This window comes from Mastigoproctus giganteus, chromosome 4, assembly GCF_048544385.1.
Source record: "Mastigoproctus giganteus isolate SK-2022 chromosome 4, ASM4854438v1, whole genome shotgun sequence".
NCBI classification, from domain to species: Eukaryota; Metazoa; Arthropoda; class Arachnida; order Uropygi; family Thelyphonidae; genus Mastigoproctus; species Mastigoproctus giganteus.
In genome coordinates this window covers 194212418-194235377 of record NC_143578.1, presented here as the reverse complement: position 1 = coordinate 194235377, position 22960 = coordinate 194212418, and positions in this window count along the sequence as shown.

The window sequence follows — 22960 nt, the reverse complement described above, 5'->3', positions numbered from 1 at the left end:
GTTGGATTAAAGCATAGCTGCCATTTTTCTGACCATTCCTGAAGTCTCTCTAGGTCTCTCTGAAGAAGTGATCATTAACTACTCTACCAATTTTAACATCATCTGTAAATTTAGACATCACGCCCTCTATCCATTTATCAATGTCGTTTATGAAAATTAAAAACAACAGTGGTCCTAATACTGATCCTTGGGGAGCCCCACTTCTTACATCAACCCAATCTGAGGAATAGCCATTTATCACAACCCTCTGCCTCCTGCCCTGAAGTTATCCTGCTATCCACTAAGGATTTTCTCATGTGGGACTGAGTCAAAAGCTTTGCTGAAATCGAAATAAACAATGTCGAAATTATACCCTAAATCCAGCTCGTGAGTGACCCTTTCAAAATAGCGAACCAGATTTGTTAAACACAATTTTCCTTTTACAAAACCATTCTGAGTATCCTTGAGAATTTCAATTCTATCCAAATGATCCTGAATTCCACCCTTGATCATTGCCTCCATGATTTTCCCTACCATTGAAGTCAGACTGACAGGTCGATAATTTCCTACTTCACTTTTAGAGCAACCGTTATGTATGGGAGATACATTGGCGATACATTAAAAACTCTAGTTTTTAATGTATCACTTGCCGCCTCCCTTAAGATTATAGGGTATATTCCATCAACTCCAGGAGCCTTACTGGCCTGTAGGCTCGAAAGTTTTTTCATTAAATAATCTTGCAAAATTTCAATATCATTAATTACATATTTTTCAACTTCGCTCCCACAATTTCCCATTGCCACAAAAGGTTTTTCACTTGTAGATATCGATGCTTTGTTATTTGGTTTTTAGGAGCATTAGCAACTAAGGCCATATTGCTCCGGGGATATGCAGTGGTCATTTCCTGACCTTTCCGCATCCTCCGTATTTGGTGGTGACGGGCTCGAACCCCGGTCTAATCAAGAGGCGTGTGCTACGCACTGCTGCTCCTTCCCACCTGGCTACGGAGGCGCCCCTCTTCACTTGTAAATATCGATGCAAAATAACTGTTGAGTTCATCTGCAACGGCAGCTGGTGTATTTAATACTATCCCTCCCTTACGTAAAGGTCCGATCTGGTTTGTCCTGCTCTTCTTAGCATTTATATATGTGAAGAATTCCTTACCCCCCCCCCCCCCCGTTTGCTAGTGATTTCTCATAAACTGCCTTTGCCTGTCGAACCTTTTCTGTGGCTCTTTTACAGATCACCTTGTAGCTGTTATAGGCTTCAGTACTTTTTATTGCTCTGTAACCTTTCCATGCCACCTTTTTCTGCTCAAGTAATGTGGCAACTTCACTATTCATCCAACTTGGAACCCTCCTCGGGGAGTATTTTTTTAATGGTAAATCCGCATTCAAGGCATCTGTGATTAATGTTTTAAAAGCATACCACAGTTCAAATGTATTCATTCTCTGTGCGATATCTACCCAGTTAATAGAGGCCATGTAGTACCTTAAGACATCGTAATTTCCTTTTCTGAAATTAAAACCCATTCCTTTGCCTTTTACTGCTATCCTCTCATCATCATCCACCGTAGAACTCCGTGATCACTTCCTGCTACCGGTTCCTTTACTGTCAACCTTGTTATGTCAACTGATTCATATTCTTTTCTCTAGTACTTTCCCTGACATGTTGATACAAATAACAGTCATCTAGTTGATTTAAAAATTTTGTTCCCCATGTCGAGTTTCCTTCCCATTTACTCCAATCAATTAGAGGCAAATTGAAATCACCCATAATAAGACACTGACGCTTACTTTTCCATTTGCATGTAGAGGCTTTCGTCATAATCTTCACAATCACCTGGTCTGTAGATTACTCCTACTCGCATTATACCTTTGTTTCCAACTATCTCACTTTTTTTTTTTGGTAGTTGTTGGCGCATCGGCTTCTGTGGCCATATTGCACCTCCCAAGGTTTTTGCAGTACTTTGATCCAAGCCCGAGGCGGGAATCGAACCCGCGACCTTTGGGTTGCCGGGAAGGTACTTTACCCACTCGGCTAGCCCGGTCGGCCAACTATCTCACACCATACAGATTCTATACTAGCATGTCTACACAATCCAGCCTGAACACAGATCCAGATAAGAAAATTAACGTAAGTCTGCAATATCATGTACTGTATTGTATTTATTTCGAATGAATTATTTGCCTGTCGTGTTAAATACTGGTAAACGTTAAACAATCAGATGACCAGCGCCCGCCTGAACTGTCGCCCTTAAGCGACGCTTACCTCGCCTACCCACTTGCGGCGGCCCTGACGGGACATGAACTCAGGTCTCTTCCATCAGGCGTGATAAGGTTGGCGATTCTACCAACTGTTCCAGCCACGAGGGCGGGTCGCCAGTACCTGCAGGAATCAACAAGCCAGCAATGTGATGGCAGTCTCGAAATCAGTCAGCACTGTACGTGCTCTGATGTGATGATAACAAATGATTTGTGTGGCTCTAAGCCTTCCTTATATATCGGTCTGAGTCACTTGTTTATTGGGGAAGGTTAATGGACTATGAAAACAGGGCTGTCCGAATATTTTTTGGATGACACTGCATGCCATTAATAATGGAATGCCGTTATACTTGATAATAATAAAATACTGGCAAAATTTTGTTACGAAAATTACAAGAAACAATTTAAAACTGATTCAGGTTTAATACACATTATGATTGATATGTATATATATATACCCGTATATATCATAATGACAGACCTCAATACAGTATATATATATACTGTATTGAGGTCTGTAAATAAATAAATAAATAAACATTAAGATGCCACCCAGAGCTCTTCATTGTTTAAATTACGTGTAATTAAAACTGTCAATGTCAGAAATAAATTCTTTTCGTCATAAAACATATTGCTGAAGTGGCACCAAATACATTTAAATAAATAAATTTTCTGTTTATACTCCGGAAAGAACACATGGTCAGAGTAATTCACAAGAAACAGCACTGTAATTAGCAGATCAGGGGTTTGAACGCCTGTCACTCAAAAACACGTACAGTATATTCATTCATCCTCGCGCCTGACCACTAGGCTATGGCTTGACAGTTTAACTTTGATGTAGTGCTGTTTAATGATTGGAATTTTTTGTGATCAGCAATATCACTTTGCTTTATAGCTTACCCAGAATTTAATAAACCCAAAGTTACCTTTTGATAACTATTAAAGTTGTAACTGTTAGAATTTACTGTATTTACAATTTACTTCCTCGCAGCAATAACAGCCTTACTGTTTACTTTGTAGTTACACTTTGACGACTCTGAATTACCCCTTTATTTGCTGTGGACGTACTAAACCGGCATAATTATTGTTAATGTCCGCTAGTTATATCTGACCAAACATGTTCCTGTAGCCTATGTACTACCTCCTCATCCATTAGGCTGATTCTTCACGCATCGTTCCAAATGATGGGCCAACTGACCAATTTTCTTATCTTGTCTAATTGTGCGAAAAATTAACTCTGTTGTTGACTTAGGTATACTTTTTGGATTTCACTGCACCTCCCTCCAGGCCTCGTCTGTAGTCCCGATTGAATTCACGCTCCTGGGTCTAATCAAACGCTCATGCAATGTACTTTCTTCTACAGCTCCTCCCTTATTCTCTACAAACAACTAATTCGGTCTTCCTAACTCAGCTATTTAATAAATGAGAAAATGTTCAGCGTAAATTTCTTCAATACTTTTATGCATTCGCTTCCGACTGGTCTACTATCCTATTGGTTATTTGCACTTCTATGAACGCTTTCGTTTAGGTTTACGATTTTTTTTTTTTTTTTTTTTCTGGCGACAAAGGTCATTATGAACGTTTTGGTTTATTATCCATAGCTGTCCGCAGAGCATATAATGAACCTGTTTAGCCATAAAACACTTCATTTTAAACTAGGCTTCCTTTTTTTTTTGTCTCCGTGTCTTACAATCATCTTTCCTAAGAGTCATTCACACAGACATATTATTTTTCACATTGAGTGTGTCGTTCCAATATCTTGCTACAGAATCCCATCATCCACAAATGCCTGGCTAATAAATGATTGTGGTATTAATATCTTTATGCTACTTCAGGCTTATTAAAAAAAAACAAACAAAAAAAAAAAAACTAAAGTACTTCTCAATCATTTGTCCATTTCGGGAACCCTATAAGGTATCCGCAGGCTTCCAACTCCCGTTTACTCGATAAATGGGAGTCGATGCCCAACTACTCTTGTCTTATGAATTTGTTATTGTTATCCAAAGTTTATGGTCGAAAATCAGAACCGCAACATTATTATAACATTTTTTTGGGAAAACTGTAATGCTTTATGAAAATAAATAAGCTAAAATTCGAGAAATCAAATGTGCACTGCCAACAGTAAAACTGAAGTCAAGCTGTTGTGTAATGTTAAAACAATTATCATAACGAGCATGCAGCTTACTTTGGCTGTTGGCTCCTAAATGCGTGCATATTTATTAAAAAGAGAACATATCTACTAGAATTCAGTGTCAAAGCACTTTAAAACAACGTGCAGTAGTCGCCCTTACCACAAGGTTTTCAACTGGCTTCATTTATAATCCCTTTCTTTCAGCAGTTGCGACTTGATTACAATTTAACATGAATTTCCATTCTTACCTCTGCTACAGGGTGTGTTGTGATGAGTAAACTGCTTTCATCGAGAAGGGCTATTCTAAGAACAGAGATAACTTTCCCTTTATCTGCTTTATCCGACAGTGGCCGTACGTGGTGGGTGGTCAGTGACGAAATCCATGTAATCTCCGCAACCTTCTGCCCTTTCTAGCCTGTTTTCCAACCGCAGCACCTTTCAGAGTATCGCATCTTGTTAAAACAATCACCTTAGCGGTGTTTTGCCTTCTCTACCTGGGTGGTTCTCGCGTCTCCCGCACGTGCACATTGTCCGTACCAATCAACGTCATGTGGACTAATCGGATCATGTGTGTTCGCTGGAATGAAAAGATCAGCACCAAAAGAAACACCTGCTGTGTCCCAGCACGTGTCATTCGGGCACTGCAAAAGAGAACAAGATGCAAAACTTTTAGCGGACCAAGTGTGCGCCGTCTGCTCTTTTATACTCAACAAATCGTTATAAATAAATAAATTTTCTGTTTATACTCCGGGACGACCAAACGGTCAGAGGAGTTCACAAGATAGAGAGAATACAAGAAACAGCACCATATTCAGCAGTCACGGGCTTGAACCCCGGTCACTCAAGGACGTGTACTTATGCACCCGCGCGCCTGACCACTAGGCTACGGCAGCCTTTATGTATGTATGTATACTAGTGTACATACGTAGGTATATCTAATATATCACACACAACATTTAAAAACCTTTTATGGATTTGGAATTAAGGTCATAATATCTCCATAACAGTTCAATAACGTACTATGACGGCATTTTAAATAATTCCGAAATAGTGTATTAACCTAAATCATTTTCAAATGAAAAGGCTCGGGGAAGGGGTACAATATGATCTTAGTTGCCAATACACTATTAACCCCCCCCCCAAAAAAAAACAAGGTCTTGGGGTAAAGCTCTTTTCACTTCCTATAATGATAATCTGGTAGCAAGGACCATATTTATGGCTTTATACCCAGTATAAAATTTTCCATCACAGGACTCGAGGTCTTCAACGGAAACTGGCGCAAAATCTACGAGTTCGAGATTTTCCAACAGATATTTTTATACAATATTTTGCAACACAGAACTTATCTTAAACAGTATTATTAATATTAATTTAAAAAAATTAAATTCTTCCAACTTTATCCAGACCGAGGACGTAAGATTCATTTCTCAGAATTTCGGTGTGAATAAAATTTTTGTTTTATAAAAATACGTGCGTTAATATTAACATTTGATTTTCTTGTGAAATAAAACGTGTTCGTCATGTTTTACTAATTTAAAAATTTCCCTTTAATTTTTCTAATATTACTTTCTTTCAACTCAACCGATTACTTATATTCTTTGGAGCCTTTTCCACATCACAAGTTTCTTTAATTCATTTAATTAAATTACATCTTCTCAAAGTAACAACGACCGAATCCATCAGAGAACGTATCATAAAAATTAATCATATTAACAGTAAACTGGGTTGAAATCAAATATGTTGTGCCAGTCCAGAACTGGAAAAGAATCTGTTAAGAGATGTCCAATCTGCCAATTTGCTTAAACTAAATCCAGTATGATTGGAATATGATCACAAGGGATGATAACATCTCCCCGTGACGTATTAAAGACAATGCAGACTATGGGGATAGTTTCATTGGGCTTCGTTAAAACAGTTTCATAGTTAACTTTTCCAAAACTGACAAAGCATCCATGCCAACTAAAGGGGACAGTAGAATAATATTAAAGTTGGTGTCTGGCAAAACTTACTGGCAGAGATCAACTTGTCATCCAGAATCACAATCACTAGCAAGATATTCTCAGGCCTGATCACCTCCCCAAATCGCAAATATGTAAAAATGGCACACTCCGCTCCCACTCTCAGAACAGAACCAAAGTTTTATCTAATAAAAAACCGCCCTAAGCTCTCCAACCAACTCCTCAGTGGATTGATATTCCCAATAATGCTGCTACTTTAGAAAATGGGGGCTGACTTAGAAAATTTTCCTCAGGGCTAGTATATCGCTGCTAACTTTTGGATCATCTCGTTCACCGTCAACGCTAACCTCCCAATGCCTCACTTTGGATGATTACTGCGACTTTCAAGGGCTGATCACCTAGTAGAGCTGCAACAGATTTAAAGTCCTTGAAGTTATTAAACTACAACTCTAAACCAGGCGCCTCCGTAGCCAGGTGGGAAGGAGCAGCAGTGCGTAGCACACGCTTCTTGATTAGACCGGGGTTCGAGCCCGTCACTACCAACTACGGAGGATGCGGAAAGGACCACCGCATATTCCCGGAGCAATGTGGCCTTAGTTGCTAATGCTCCTAAATAGCAAACAAACAACTCTAAACCAGTCACCACGACTTCTATTCTGCTCCTCACAGGCTGAAAACATACTGAACTCAGTTTTCTGAACTGACATGCTTGTTAGTTTTAGGATTTTATGGGGCATTAGCATCTAAGGCTATAATGCGCCAAGTCAAAACTGACATGCTCCAGATGGTACTGAATAAATTACACAATTTAGTGACAACCTGTACGACTGATATGAACTCATCCTATTGTGAATCTTACAAGAATATATTATTTTACTTATATATTTTTATTTTTTTGTTTTTATTTTTTAAAGTCACTTACGGTTTATGTTTATATTACTTTTTTTTTTCTAATTAGAATGTACCTTGTTCTATACACAAAAATAAAATCAATCTGCCTAAAGAGGATTTTGTCATATTTCTCGGAGTAATTTGGCGTGTAACATAACTCCACTATCACTTCCTCTTACTGTCAGTCATTTCACATCGCACCGGCTCAACATCTGCTAATGCAGATTCAGGAAACATTCTTGTCACCTATAAGCAGTTTTTGATCAGTGGCATCACGCCCTACTTCTCCGTCCCTTCTTATCTACACAATATTCACCGAAATGAAATTCTTCATCACGTATCTTTAAGTGGCACCATGTCTCGATAAGCCCAACATGATCATATTATCAGCATTAGTAGACTTGATCAAAAGCAAAAATTCATTTAATTTGTTTACATTACTGTACAAACAAATAATAATAAAATAATGTATTTTATTGGTTCTCACCACAATAGTGATACACCCCACCCCTATAGTTACTTAAAAGTGTTTTTCTATGTAGCCTTAAAAAGATTGCTGGTGGATTTTGCTTCTATTACAGTGTCCCTTTCCGTGTTTACACATAAGTAATCTTTAATTTTGTCTCATTCCGCTGACTTAGATTAGCGGATTGAGACAAATCGGTAACTTTTAGCATTAACAAAAAGCCTCGTACCTCTCCTGTTCAAGTGAATACTGTATTTTATTTTATTTTACGTTACATTTTCATTTTTAGAACAAACCGTTCTAAATATTGAATTGACTTTGGCTAAGTCCGATTACACTCTGTTAATATTCTAGGGCTTTTAGGAAAACATAAATAAAAAAAATAAATACTACAAGAATATCACCGTATTTTGTAGCATCATATCAGCTGTACGTTTTCTTGATCGGTGGGAGAGTTAAGCACACTTCACGTCATAACATTCACCTTCAATGTATTTCAAAGTTAATCAGTTTATTAAAAGCACTTTAGTCATGATTTGTAATATTGATCGCACTTCTTTATAACGTTACATTTACCTTGATAATATTCTTAAGTATGCTGAAGTTGGTTTACGAATAATCCATAAACACGTCTGATCACACGGAGTTTAAACATAAAATTGATGTTATTTTTATAAGTGTTCATGCAGGTGTTACTATTCCATCATGAGATCATTTATCTTTTATAATGATCAATATATGTTGGGTCCAAAATTCAAAAAGTTAAAATAATTAGGATGATATTCTCTCTCTGTTATGGATACTAAAAATAACAGAATGAAAATATAATAAAGGATATTTCTTGGAAAACTTTTATTTCCAGATGCCTAATGGTCAATAAATTGACTTTTATTATTACCTGCTTTAAGTAGGTTTCTCTGAACCATTCCAGTTAGTCATGCTCTCGCGCTATCATCTACTCTACTGTAGCTCATCAAGCAAAACAGCTGCAGAACTTTCTTTTTTTTTTTTTTTTTCTTTTCTTTTTTTTTTCTTTTTTTGTTAAAGGAAACAAAACGGTCAAACCTCGCTTTTTTAGATCTTATTTCACAGGTTAAACCGTTTCTGAGGGAGAAGTACCTATAGAGAGTTCTAAATATCAAAGTTTGCTGCGGATTGTCGTGCAACAAGAACCAGCTGCCTTTCTCTCTAAATTGCAGCCTCACCCGGAAAATGAGCTTCAGTAGTCTTTGAAGCACATGTACGTAGAACGAGGCATTGACTTTCTCCATTTCAGGTATAAATTCCTTTTGAATCACAGCCTGTGTGTCGAAAAACATTATCATCATTTTCTTGATCCTGGAATTCAGTAAACGAAACTTTTTGGGTCTTGCTGATGATTTTGAAGTCCAATGCATGCCGCTTCATCTCTGGGTCGTACTGAAACACCCAACACTCATCTTCAGTAACAATACAGTCAAGGAAATCCTAATTTCCTTGACAAGTCTGGTTGAAGTCTTCATATGATAACATTCTTCGTTGCTGCTGCTCATCCATGAGGCTGTGTAGCACAAATTCTGTCCACACCTCCATTTTCCCTTATTCTTTATGCAGAACTTGACGAATTGTCTCCTTATTCAAACCCAACTTATCAGCCCTCACTGTGCTGGTCAAACAACGATTGATCTCTTGGCACAATGTTCTGAACTTTTGCAACACTGTCCTCATTTCAAGAAGCTGACGGATGCCCACTTCTTGAGTCATCATTAACATCCTCCTATCCATCTTTGAACCGCTTATGCCATTCAAACACACTGGTAAGACAATGTTTCACCATAAACAGTTTTTAACATTTCATGCATTTCTGTTGCAGATTTTCCCAGTTTAAAGCAAAATTTCAGATTCTTTGCTGATCCATTGCAAAATCGTGATACGGAATGTTAACGGTAATAATGAAACTGGTTGTTACTTGCAACATATCAACCTACTGGATAATCTCTGTACCATTTGTTAAGTCTGTAATCGCAGTACAAAAAAGATTTAAAACCCATTACAACAAAGATGCACCACACAGGAATTCCATAACTAATTGGATAAAAAAGTTTAAAGAAACAGGTTCCGTCAATGATAAACCACGATCTGGAAGGCCAAGTGTAAGTGAGGAAAGTGTGGTATTTGTAGAACAAACCTTTACTGCAAGTCCACGGAAATCAATAAAACGGGCATCTTAGGAGCTGGGTATTCCTGACTCAACAGTGCGTAAAATTCTCAGACCGAAACTTCACACGTAACCCTACAAATTTCAAGTCCACCAAATGCTGCTTGAAGAGGATTACCACACACGATTGATTTTCTGTCACCAATTTAATGAAAAACTTGACAGTGATGCTTCATTTATGGACCATTTAATATTTTCTGACGAAGCAACATTTAACATTAGTGGTAAGGTCAACAGACATAACTGTCGTATATGGGGCACTGAAAAGCCACAAGTTGAGGAACATGAAAGGGATTCATCATACCAGTAGTCTGGTATGTTCTGTAGTCTGGACGGATGCGCATTTCACGGCAAGCAGGTAAACCGTTACCTCCAGACCGCACGGTTGAAAGAAAACAAGCCAGCGGCAGAGTTATCATGGTCTGGTGGATGCTTTCATGGACATCACTGGGTACCCCTCATCGCCAGATACTATCCCCGGCAGCACTGTTTTGCACCAAGGTTTGTCCTACATGGTGAACATATAACCGGATGGCACTGGACTCTCGAAACTCCCATGGTGAAATCGGAAAAAGGGGTGACCATATGAGAAAAGACTCTGAAGGTGTGGGCTACAGAGCTTGGCAAACAGGCACCTCAGAGGTGACATGATTACAGTTTATAAGGTTCTGAGAGGGGTTAGTAAAATGAACGAAGACAGAATTTTCACTGTTATAGAGAATTCCAGAACTCGGGGGCATAAATTCAAAATTACAGGAGAAGAGGTTTAGACTAGATTGTAGGAAGTTTTCCTTTAGCTAGTGAGCCGTTGATCGCTGGAACAGATTCTTTTGCGGCTAGTTGAGGCTGACAGTTTTAATAAATTCAAAGGTCAACTGGATAGTTTCCGATGTGAGGAGGGAAGCAAATAATTTGCATTTTCTTATCTACTCGGGTTTTTTTTTTCCGGCCAGTGCAGCAGCAAAGGCTGTGACTTGGCTTCCTTGAACTACATGGCTATTACTATTACTAACCAGTAAAAACAACCAGTGTCACAATGCCCACATTGTGCAGAATGGTTCGAGGATCGTGTCCAAGCATTTCGTATTGCTCCCTTGGCTGCCAAATTTCTCCGACATCGATCACATCGAATATTTATTTGTGGAATGAGGTAGAACTGAGCATTTGCCAGTCTACGCCAGTGCCTCGCTCCGTTGCCGAACTCCTGGACGTCCTTCCGTCCAGCTGGTCCAGATGTCTGAGGACACATTTCGCGTCTCGTGGAGTCGATTCCACGCAAGCGGTTATCACGTCGAAAGGCGGCCCAACACACTATTAAGTAGGTAGTCATAATGTTTTTGCTCATGAGTATATACAGGGTGTTTCAGTTAAACGTTTCAGAACTTCTAAGAGGGGTAGGGTACATCCTGATAACTCGAAATCATATAGCAATGTGGGGTCGGAAATGCTTTCCTGAAGCGGTGTTGTACACAGAAGCACCATAAAGAAAAGAGACCGTAAGTGAAAAATCGTTTTAATAATACATGAAAAGAAGCAAAAGGTACATGGATTAAAGTAAGTGTTCGAAGTTTCTTCCACGGGCTACAATGCACGCCTCACATCTCCGACGCATGGACATCCGAACATTCTGGAATACTCCAGGCGAATTTCGAATTTCTTCGGCAGCTACTGCGATTCTTGCAACCAGCTCCTCAGCATTGTCAACAGGGGTGTCATAAACTAGCGATTTCATATGACCCCAGAAATACAAATCAAGACATGATAGGTCGGGTGACCGAGCAGGCCAACGCACGGGACCACCACGTCCGATCCACTGTTGAACAAATGTGACATCCAGGTAGTTACGAACATCTCCGCTATAATGGGCAGGAGCTCCATCGTGTTGGAACCACATTGTCTGTTGCGTCGATGCAGAAATCTGTTCATCTCTCAAAAGTTGTGGCAATACTTGCTGCAGAAAGATCAAGTAAGTAGGTCCGGTTAGACGACACGGTAACAGGTAAGGTCCGATGAGGTGATCTCCCATAATACCGGCCCATACATTGACCGAAAATCGAATCTGTGCTGCACGACGTCGTATTGCATGCGGGTTCTCGACCGCCCAGATATGGTCGTTATGCGTGTTGAAAATTCCTTCCCTTGTGAAGGATGCTTCATCGGAAAACAACACTTCAGCAGGAAAAAAGGGGATTTGTAGCACATTTTCCAAGGTACCACTGTGCGAAAGCAATACGAGGTGCATAATCCTCCGGTTGCCGTGTCTGGACACGCTGCACGTGAAACGGAGGCATGTCTTGTTCTCGGAGAATCCTCCAGACGCTGCAATGGGAACCCCGACTGCGTTTGCTAGACTTTGTGTACTCGTTCTTGGATTCCCCTGTACATGCTGCAGCACATTCTGTTCGGCGGCTGGAGTCCGTGCTGTTCTTATCCTGTCCCTATCAGCTCTTTCAAATGAACCTCTCTCAGCTAACCTCTGGTGCAGTCTTGCAAAGAAATTATGACTGGGAATACGCCTCGTATTCCCAGTCATAATTTCTTTGCAAGACTGCACCAGATATCGTTCCGCGTACAAACGCTGGCCCACTACAATTTGCAGCCCCGTACGCCAAATGCATATCGGCTAACTCTGCGTTCGTGTAATCATCCAACATACTAACTTGGCGTTCTTGTTCAAGAAATTCGAAATTCGCCTGGAGTATTCCAGATTGTTCGGATGTCCATGCGTCGGAGATGTGAGGCATGCATTGTATCCCGTGGAAGAAACTTCGAACACTTACTTTAATCCATGTACCTTTTGCTTCTTTTCATGTATTATTAAAACGATTTCTCACTTACGGTCTCTTTTCTTTATGGTGCTTCTGTGTACAACACCGCTTCAGGAAAGCATTTCCGACCCCACATTGCTATATGATTTCGAGTTGTCAGGATGTACCCTACCCCTCTTAGAAGTTCTGAAACGTTTAACTGAAACACCCTGTATATAAATAATAAATTTTCTGTTTCAACTCCGGGATGACCAAACGGTCAGAGGAGTTCACAAGATAGACAGAATACCAGAAACAGGACCGTATTCAGTAGTCACGGTCTTGAACCCCGGTCATTCAAGGCACGTGTACTTATGCACCCGCGCGCCTGACCACTAGGCTACGGCGGCCATATATATCCTGGGATACTATTATTTACATTATATATTAAGCATCAGTGCACTTTTTTCCTCATTGCGTTGCACGATATTCTAAATTGAATCTAGATCAATTGTGCTGAAAAGTATCGGGTTTCGTTTTTTTTTTTTTTTTTTTTTTTATGAAAACCCCAAACACGAAAGGTATCAAAACCTATAGTACTTAGTACCGTGCATGGGTTGAAGGGGAAGTATGGGGGGGGGGGATGCCGGAAACTTTGCTCTAGAAACTAAACATGGGTTTCACCACTTCAAGCCTCCAATAAGCAAAGTGGTGGTATTTCACCGTTACTCCTAAAATGTACATGTATATACTGTGTATATATATATATATATATGACTACTTTACTAGTATCCAATATTATTCACTATATATATCCAGTATATAGCATTTCAGTGCATTTACCCAATGCACTGAAATGCTATTTCAGTGCACTGGGTAATTGAAATGCTATTTCAGTGCATTACTATATGCACTGAAATAGCAATTTACTGCACTGAAGTAGCATTTCAGTATATTATAGTACATATGTATATAAAACGCTTAGGTATGCTGCCCAAATTTACCACTGCTGATTGTTGCCAGCACCCGTTCACCTCGAATGACCACCATACCGAGCAGTCTTTATTAATTTTTGTACTAACGTTTTTCGACTGAAGAAAGGCAACCTATGCCTGGAAGCTATCGATGTACACTGAGTGATCACTGAATTATGACCATCCCTATGAAAACTGAATGCGATCCGTTGACCACGTGAGGTACGAGAGTGCGGAGTTAGTCGACCTACGTAGCATAGATAAGGTATCAATGGTTCAGTAGGTAGTAAAATTCCGAGCGTGATGGATAAAAGGAAAGATTTCTCGGACTTTGATAAAAGACAGATTGTGAGTGTTCGACGAGCTGGTGCCTCGATTTCCCAAACGGCTAAAGGTGGGGTGTTCGAGAGCCGCCGTAGTTAAAGTGTACCAGGACTGGCGTCAAAATGGTCAAACAACGACCCGACGGCAAAACTGTAAAGGTCAGCGAAAGGTTGACAGCGGTGAGCGCCGGGTCCGACGACTCGTACAGGAGAAAAGGCGCAGCATTGTTGAAGAGTTGACTACCCAATACAACGTGGGCCAACCAAGAACAATATTTGGCATGACCATGCGCTGCACGCTCGCACGTATGGGCTATATCAGCAGATGACCCCTACGGCATCCTCTCCTAAACAAGGTTCATCGTCGTAAAAGACTCGCTTGGTGCAAAGGGCATGCAAGTTGGAAGTTAGAAGACTGGAAGAAGGTGTGTGCTGGTCGGATGAGTTACGTTATTTATTCCACACCGTGGATGATCGTGTACAGATTTGGCGTCAACAACATAAGATGTACTTGACCCATAATGCATGGTATCAAAAGTGCAGGCCGGTGAAGGCGGTTGTATGGAGTGGGGCATGTTTCTCTGGCAGGAACTTGGACCCCTGGTGCATGTGGAACAACGTATCAGTGGTCTCCGCAATCGTCAACTGCTTGCTGACTGTGTACACCGCGCTATGTTACACTTTTTCCCGAATGGCGACGGTGTCTTCGAAGATGATAATGCGCCGAGCCATCGGGCACTTGTTGTGCAGAAATGGTCTGAGGAACATAGTTCTGAATTCCAGCATATCGATTGGCCTCCGAACTCCCCCGAGATCAATCCCATAGAGCACTTGTGGTACACTATGGAAAGGCATATCAGGCAGACGTCTGGATACACCAATCACATCCATACCTGCATTGCTGACCGCATTACACACACAGCTTGTTTGGTCATACCTTCCGAACGCTTCCGACTTCTTGTTGAATCAATGCCAAGTCGGATAGCTGCTGTACTGAGGGCAAATGGAGGACCTAAGAAGTATTAGGTAGGTGGCGCCTCCGTAGCCAGGTGGGCAAGAGCAGCAGTGCGTAGCACACGCTTCTTGATTAGACCGGGGTTCAAGCCCGTGATCCACCAAATACGGAAAGGTCAGGGAATGACCACCGCATATCCCCGGAGCAATATGGCCTTAGTTGCTAATGCTTCTAAATAAAAATAAAAAAATAAATAAAATAAATTAGGTAGGTGATCATAATTCAGTGATCACTCAGTGTATGTTTATTTTAACTGTTTATTTTATCTATCTTCAATTTTAATAAACCGTTCTAAGTTTTAAGAAGTGTAAAAATGGCGAACAGTGTGTAAGAATTTTGGGAAATGTAGAAGAAATGCTAATGAAACATTAGAAGAGAGATCTAATAGACCGAAATGAGACTCTACGACAACGAAGACGGACAGAAAACACCGAAGAAAGGGAAGCAAGATTGGAAATGAGAAGACGCCATAGGATTAATGAAATAGAAGCACCGAATGCGAATAATCATCAAGGTGTAATTAATGTGGAAGAACATGACGTAGGAAATATGTGTTACAACTGTGAGTGTCGCAATGCAAGATATTGGGGACATGAGTTAAACACATCGAATAAATACACTAAATGCTGTCATGATGGAAAGGTTTCACTTGACCCACTGTCTGAGACACTGCTCTATTACGAGAGCTGCTTACAGGGGATACACGTGAAGCAAATAACTACAGAGAACATATACAAGAGTACAATTCAGCAATGGCGTTCTCATCAATGGGTGCAGAGATTAAATCACCGCCTGGATATGGTCCACACGGCCAGATTTACCATTTAGTCTCACCGCTATATCCAAACGAAGCAAATAAGCAAGGATATGGACAACTTTATATATTCGATTCTGCTGAAGCAACAACAAAACAATCAAACCAAGGGTGTATGGCCGAAGTAATGCAACAATTGGACGAGATGCTGCGACAAGTTAACCCATTTGCTGAGTCATATAAACAAATGCATCAAATAACCCGGGCCAATCCAACAATGAATGTGCGCATGGCATTTATAGAAGACCCCGGACTTTAAGAGACGATATAATGCACCTACATCCAAAACGGAGGTTGCTGCAATATTTAATAATGGAGAAGACGAGGAACCACCTGCAAATAGAGACTTATGCATATATCCCACAGGTGACTGCTGTAGAATTATATCACCGCTAAACAAGAATGGTGAAGACTGAAGGATCTAGATTAAACTATTTACGCCATAATCAGAAAGATGGCGTACGTTACGCAGGGTACAACTACTTTGTATATATTATGACTACTTTACCAAGCAGCCAACAGTTAAGTACAGTAATATGCACGTTTCAATTGACCGTGGTTCAAATCCACATGACTGCAAAATACGGTTAATGATTATATTATTACTAAATTTTTAGTTGTAAACTCCCCTGATGGATACGGTCATGCCGTAGTATAAAGAGATTTTTATAACTTTCAATTTTATCTTAATTTTTTTTTACCCTAGATCAAGTGCTTAAGTGAGTTTTTTAAATCTGAGATCACGTGCTTAAGTGAGACATAATCTCAGTTTTTTTTTTTTTTTTTACTGTACTACATATGTTTAAAAAAAAACAGCATTTAATATTCCAGTATTTATGTATACCTGAAAGTTTCCATTTACGGTCCACAACGTTGAAAATATTAAAACCGCCAATGTTCATGCCTACTGAAAATAACGCAGTTGGGTGTCCGTTTTGATACATCCATTACTTGGTCATACGGTAGGCTAGTTCAGCGTGGTTTCTCAACCAGTGTTAAGCGTACTCTTAGTGGGTACACAACAGATATCTCCGGGCGAGGGGGGTTATGCCAATGCAACTGAAATTTTGAGAACATTCAATTTTTGTTTTTGTTTTACAGCGCATTATTATTTTTGTACTTTCGAAACACTGAAAAAAGGTTCATGGATAGAAGGAATATACACCTTTTGGAGCTTAATAAGGGATCGAAGAGGAAAATTTTACGATACGGTACCCTCTTTAGTGTGGGCTCCGTAGCCGAGTGGTCAAAAGAGGAGTACAGTAGTACACGCTCTTTGAGTAGACCGGTGGTCCAAGACGCTGACGTACTAAATACGGTTGCTCTTCCACCCCGAACTGGACCAGCGTGGCAGATTATGGTCCGTTTCCCTCAACATGAATTGTTGAGGAGGCTTCCATCCTGTAGTGGATTGATAAAGGCTGCTACTTATCTTTTTTTTTTTTTTTTTACCCTCTTTAATAAAATACCTATTTTTAATAATCAAGTATTTATCGATCCACTTCGCGAACCAGAATGCTGTTCCGGTGCGCTCCAGTCCAGCTTCAGTAAACTAGTTTCCCAACCAATCAGTTTACTGAAAATGCAACATGGGACTTGGCAACATTTCCGTGTTATTGCAGAAAATAGTGTGTGTAACATGGCCCTAACAATTCCTCTCATTCGCATCAACCAATTTATGTAAGGCAAGTTTTTCTACTATAGCGGAATTAAAAACAAAATCTAGAAATCGCATATCTCCAGAAAATTATTTAATTGTGGACCTCAGCAGTTTGAAAATTTGATTTCATCCAAAAAAGGCTCATATTTCGCATTAAATTAATTGTAATTGTATTAATCACTATTCATTTATTCTTGTATAAAATTCATATGTTTGTGTATAATATAGGTATGAATTTAAAAAAAATTACTTATTTTATGTTCATCTAATTTTTCTTGTTTATCCTATTTATACAATATAAGTACGATAGACAGTTTATCGCCTGTAGGCAATATACTTTTTCCTACCCAACTAGTTTACATTTAAGTTCTTGTTTATACTTCGGTAGGACCACAGGGTCATTGGAGTTCACAAATAAATCATCAATACAAATGTTAATCGTATTTAGCAGTCACAGGCTTGAATCCTGGTCCACTCAAAGAGCGCGTGCTACTGCACTCACGCCCCTGACCACTCGACTACGTCAGGCCTTGTTTAACATTTAAATAAACGTGGCACAGTGAGAACAAAAAAAAAAAGTTTTCGATAGGCTACTTTATATGCCTATAGAAACACTTGTTTTTCCCCCTTTTGAATCTGAAGAAATTCTCAATATTTCCCCTTTGTGAATCTGAAGAAATTTTTGTCCAATTGTAATTCTTATTTGAATTTTTTCTCATTGTGAATTTGAAGAAGTTCTTAGATACCTTTCCAGTCACGACTGTCAAGCAGAGCTGTAGTGGAGGATATAAGCGGGTTTACGCTGTATACCCTTTGGATTTTTTTAGGTGAATAGCGTATACGTCTTGCAGAAGGCAATCAGAGTACGAGTACTCGAGCGATAGGCCAACGATTGGGTATTTCCCAATCCACTGTATGGAGGATACTGTCAACAAACCAAATGAGTTCATACCATCTGCAACGCGTCCAATCATTGGAGCCTGCGGATTATCCACTCCTGAGGACTTTTGCTACTTGGTTTCTTCAACAGAAACGGTTCGCAAATGCTGACTTCCAGCGGGATCGCTGTTCACGCGACCTCCCGTTCAACGTCCTCTACCGCATGACGAAGCCATTTCGGACCCAGCAATGCTATGTGATTCCGATTCGTCTTTGTGCCCCCTACACCTCCTGCAAGTTTGTCGCACTGGTAGTGAATCACCCTGTATATATATATATATATATCTAAGTATAACATATCTGGTATGTTTATCTCTTAAGTTAGGTATTATAAGTGCGGTTAACTAATCCCTCATGGTTGTTAAACACAGTGATTACGATCCCTGTGTTAACAACTTGTCGCACTGGTAGTGAATCACCCTGTATATACGGGTATACAGCATCCTCTGGAATTCGATTAATAAGCACAGTATACACTGAAAGGCCAGAATTCATGAGATACCTGGTTCCTGAGCAACGCGATGCTGTCACCCCTCTCGCCAGTGGACCAAACCACCGCTTGACAGGTATATAGGTACACTGCATTCACGTAGACGGTAATTCGATGTCAGTATGGATAAACGTTGCAAATTAACTGATTCACAAAGAGGGATGATGGTGGTGGGTGACCGATGCATGGGTCACTCCATCACGGAGGTGGCACAGAAATTGCATTCCCCCCTCCACCCTTCGACAGTATCAAGAGTGTATCGGGAATACGCCATTTCTGGAATCGCTCATCGTGGACAGTGCTGTGGGCAGAGAAAGGTGGTGGATGAACGTGGCCGTCGACGTCTGTCTCGCATTGTTTCAGACAACCGGAGAGAGACAATGGCACAAATCACCGCCGACTTCAACGAGGGAGGTGCCAGAAACATTTCCACCAAGACCATCAGGCGATCATTAGCCGCAATAGGTTATGGGACCCACCAGAGTACCATTGCTAACATCACGACACAGGACCTTGGATGATTTGAGACGGGTCTCCAGTCCGATGAGTCCCGTTTCCAGTTATTTCGAGCGGAAGGAGAGTGCGTATCTGGCAGAAACCGCATGAAGCTATGCACCCGTCACGTCAACAAGGAACTGTTCAGATAGGTGGACGGTCAGTAATGGTCTGGGGCGTATACAACTGGCACACGTTGGGACCTCTGGTACGTCTAGACGCATCTCTGAACGGTCCGGGTTGTGTCCATTCTTGCAGACCATCTGCTTCCCTTCATGGTCATCATGCACTCACAGGGCAATGGACTCTTTCAACCGGAAAATGCGCCTCCCCACAGAGCCGTGATGACTGGAACATGGTTCGAAGAGCATTCCGCAGATTTTACCACCATGGAATGGCTTCCCCGTTCACCGAACATGAACCCTGTGGAGCCTCTTTGGGATACTGTGGAAATATCCGTTCGAGCTTTGGATCCTCTGCCCATGAATGCGACAGAATTGTAGACAGCGGTGCAGCAAGCATGGATGGAAATACATGTGGAACTTTCGTGAACTAGTGGACTCAATGCCTCGCCGTGTGGCCGCCCTTATCCGGGCGAAAAGTGGGCCTACCCGTTACTAGGTAGGTATCCCATGATTTCTGATCGCTCAGTGTACTCTCTGTATACGTAACATTCACCGAGTATACTTTTTGCTAATTTTACAATTGCAACACTGCAGTGTCAAGGTCTTTAAAGATTTCTTCAGATTTCCACAGACGAATCTATTATACTCTAAAAGAAGCCGTTAATCATTTTTCTAATTTCAAATCTTTTTTTTTTTTTTTTTTTCTTAATGCAAACCCTAAACACGAATAGTATTAGAATTTATAATACTGTACTTAGCACCCTGAATGGGTTAAAGTTTGAGAAATCAGAAGATATTTGTTGACATAGGCGTGAATTTATGTAGAGTATAATTTCGGAAATTGATGTGAAAGAAAGTTGCTCCAAAGAACAGAAGTAGAAGGAATGGAATGAGGAAAAGTTAGTTCTGCGAGTTAGGAGTTGGACAGTGAATGGATATCACTGGTTAAAGCAATCAGAAAACTAATTTGGAAGAGAGCAGTGGAATTACAGATGCCACTTCAGGAGAACAGTCAGTGCCCATCGAAGTATCTACAGAAAATGCATTGCAGCAGAAACCGAACGTCTCGTAGACGTTCGGTTTCCGCTGTACGGTGAATACAAGAGAGAATACAAAAAACAGCACCGTATTTAGCAGTCACCGGCTTGAACCCGGGTCACTCAAGGCCAGATCCTCGAAACTGACTACTCGGCTACGGCGGCCTTAATAATTAGAATAAAACATTTAATATGAATATTTTCTAATGCAGCTCCCTCCATTCCAAAAATTTATGATCGAGACACTGGCTGAAAAGATCCATATCGCACGATCAATCGACAAGCACAGTATAGTTACCAGTTTGGTGAGGGAGGAGAATAGGTCTATCATTTTCCAGAATCACATTTCATTGCAAAGCAACACACATACAATGGGTCACCCACACCTACTTGCTGCACCGGAAACCTCCGGTCATCGGTAACCATGATACTGGTAACCTTTGGATAATATTCTTGGGGGGGGGGGGAAGCGCCCTTTGAATATCGAATGTACTGAGATATCGAGAAACAGCTTTGTTACAAATTACAATACGCAACTAAAGAAAGAACAAATTTATTCGAGTACTGTTACTGCCTTTTTACCTATACAGTACATCTAAGAAGCGGTGGGAAGGGAATTTTCTAGTTTCTCTTACTGCGATAAAGATGTTCCGAACAACCTTCCCCAAGAAACACCCCAGGAGGGAAGTGAACAACAGTACTGAAAGATGTTTTTGTGAAGCGGCCATGCTGTTGTTTTCACGCCTGCCATAGAAGCCATCCGAAAGACTAAATAAAGTAGGAAAACTATTTACAGATGGCAGACGACAACCACAAATCTCCTTTCCCCCTGCAGACCGCAACGCGTGTACGCTAGCAAGAGTGCTGTTTTAACACGCCTCTCGTTCGGCTACTGCAAGGTTCTACACATTCCCTCTCCTATGGCGGGCCAATAAACCGGACTGGTCAGGTGTGCGGTAATGGCCTAGTCCATTAGTTGCTCTTTTCCGTCAGGGCAAGGGTGGTGGTGCCATAAATTAGGATAACCATTCAAAGAACACTTACTTTTTCCAATAAACCATTTGTTGTAGCTTGCCAGGCCATTCAGGACAATGGGTTACATGACCCTGCTATCAGGCTATTATTTTGGGCCGGATGGGATCGCTTTATGTAGTTTTTCTGGAGGGAGGAGAGAGAGAGAGAGAGAGAGAGAGAGAGAGAGAGAGAGAGAGAGAGAGAGAGAGACTGGTTCAGACCATCTACTTCATTTGGCAATTTTTAATTCTAGGATACTCAATTATACTGTCACGAACTAGCAAGGTGCAAAAAACACGAAAGTCGATCAATTGTTGGCCAGTGTTATCACCATAATGATGGCATGAAATACTGACCAATATTTCTACATTGTTAGTAATAAATGAACACACTGTGGTCAGTTTTGTGACATATCTTTCAAATGAATTTTCCAATGAGGCAAGGTATTAGAAATTCGTACTTGGAAATTATTCAATCAATACATACCTTACGCTACTGATACTATTGTTGATTTAGCATTATAAAAATAAAGGATAGAAAAAATTTTGTTAATTTTTTATGTCATATTAACTCAGTCAGCCTAGCTTTGTGGATAAATATATTGATTGTTTATAGGTACGCGAAAATCCTTTGAAATGCATTTCAAACGCTTCTCGCTAAATTTACAAATACTGTAACAAACTGAACGAATCCTGTGGAATGCAACGCCTAGTCTAAGATCTACACTGTCGTTCCTTAGAGTAGTGTTTTCTGCGAATACGATAGGGTCCCATAACTCTCTAGAAATTAACGTAGCAAATTTCTACAGCTCTATGGGCTACAGGCAAGAAACCCTGAAATAAGAGTAAAAACATGAGCAGCAATCATGCCAGAACATTCACTTGCATGTCCATAAGCAATCAGGGGAGTGACTAACTGTTATTATACCAAAGTCAACTCGGTATCATTAGAGGATTTCCCAACTGTGTTATTTTTTCAGTTCAGTGTCATCGGAGATTTCTGAAACTGATATTAAATGGTGCTGAACGAGCCTTTCTACATTGAAAAACCTGGAAGAAACTCAAAACTAACTCTATTCGCTCCACTTAAGATCAGCTAATTAGAATAACAATTACCAGGTCCATCCTTCAAAGTAAAAAGAAAAGATGTGTTTATGTATAGTCAGGACTTGCAATAGTATCCGGGAACTCGAGTGCGTGGTTGTTTTCGCACCCCTCCTCCTTTCTTTTATTACAACTATGTTATATCATTTAAGATTTTGGAAACCCTCTTCTCTGGAGACCGAGTTCGTTGTAATCAGGATTCCCCCCGCCATTTACACGGTCCTGTGTATAATATTACTTTTTTTTTTTTTTTTTGCGTTTACAGAAACGTTTGTTATTAAAATTCCATATTATTAAAATTCCAGAGAGTTCTGTAGATGTTCATGTGTATAGTAGTT